Here is a 1,474-nt window from a genome sequence, read left to right as displayed (position 1 = left end):
GTGCTAGTTTTATTAAGCTAATGGCAAGTGCTCGAGGTGTCTAGTTTTCACAGCATATGCGGTAACATATTTACAAGAAAAACTGATCTGTTCGGCTATGTACAAGTTTTATAAGTTGCAATAATTTACTATATGGCAGAATAATAAAATTACTAGATTATACCAGAGTGAAAAAATGGTAAAGGCATTTTCTTAAATCAAAGTAACATTGGGAGAAAGAAAAAAGTGTTGAGCAGGATACATACCTTCTGGTTAAAATTCCACCTTCCCTTATTAGGAAACAAATCTTGATAGTCTCCAACCTTCAACTGTAGTTCACGTCATAAGAAATGTTCAGTCTTGTCAATCATAGTGTACAAACTTTAGTTCTATAAGATACAGTGCAACCTGAGAAACACTTGGTAATTAAAAGAGACATGCCATTGGTGGCAGGGAAGTTAGTTTTTACCAGGTTCAGGTGATGAACATTTGTCAAGACCTTCAATTCAGCTAGAAACTCCGTCACAGCCTCCATGTCCATTTTCTTGATAGCCACTTTCTGAATAGGTTACAGCACAAAAAGTACTGGATATAAACACACTTGAATTATTCTTTAAGTTGGTTATGGCTAAAACTTTATAAATAAGTGTGACCAAAGAAAATTCACGGGACATCCTACCCACTGGAGAGGTGAAATCATGACTCGGTGTTTAGGATTGGCATATATGAAAAGTATGCAGGATATAATGCTGGTCATTAGTCGCAGTAGCCAGCTCTTCATAAGTGAACTCAACAGAATTATCCACAGTCATGCTTGAAAGCCCCGGAGAATTGCCATCAGCCAAGCCATCGGAAGCTGCCACTTTAACTGTCGTGCTGCCTGCTGGGCCTAATCAAGACAAAAGATTTACATCAAGTTAACTAACAAACTTTGTTTTCTTTAACTCTGATACTTTACAAAAGTTGCAAGCATAATTAAGTATACTAGCAAGAGAGCTCTTCTAATTAATTAAGTATTTCAACAGATCATAGACAGAAAGATATGCTAGGTCATTTTAAAAAACGACAATGAAATGGGAATCCTCTCTACAGAATTAAGAGGTCACCTAACCAAGTTGCCTTAAATTAAGGCATAATTGTTGTTTGGTCCAGAGTTGTTTGATCTATGTTTCCTACAGTGGTCATGGTGCTTATTGGATTTAGCCTTCTTTGGGACCCTTATCTTATCAACTCACAGAAATTTATTTTCTGAAGAACCAGTAGAATTCAGCCAGTCGGGCTTCTCTTGACCAATTACGGCATGATATTTGTGTACTTTGCTTAGTTTCATATTAGGACTTGCTGACTCTTTTTCTCTGGGATCCGGACTAGAAGGAAGGTAAGGACCAGCTTCATCCATCCGTGACCCAACAGTTCCCCTGCCCCGCTTGATCCTGCCAATAACAAGATGTTCAATTAGCTAGTTGAGGCACATTTGAGTTTTGAAACCCTACAG

At 37.9% G+C, this 1,474-nt stretch overlaps 1 long non-coding RNA gene across 1 annotated transcript; it reads right to left on the bottom strand.

Annotated features, from left to right (window-relative positions):
* Positions 1-6: 6 nt before the first annotated feature.
* LOC124895450 lies at positions 7-1,468 on the bottom strand. Its single transcript, XR_007051720.1, has 4 exons — positions 1,215-1,468; positions 659-868; positions 449-538; positions 7-308 (listed from the first exon to the last, which is right to left on the bottom strand). It is a non-coding gene; the product is annotated as an uncharacterized LOC124895450 (long non-coding RNA).
* Between the last annotated feature and the right edge of the window lie 6 nt (positions 1,469-1,474).

This window comes from Capsicum annuum, unplaced genomic scaffold, assembly GCF_002878395.1.
Source record: "Capsicum annuum cultivar UCD-10X-F1 unplaced genomic scaffold, UCD10Xv1.1 ctg82252, whole genome shotgun sequence".
Lineage (NCBI taxonomy): Eukaryota > Viridiplantae > Streptophyta > Magnoliopsida > Solanales > Solanaceae > Capsicum > Capsicum annuum.
This window is presented reverse-complemented; position numbering and strand designations above follow the sequence as displayed.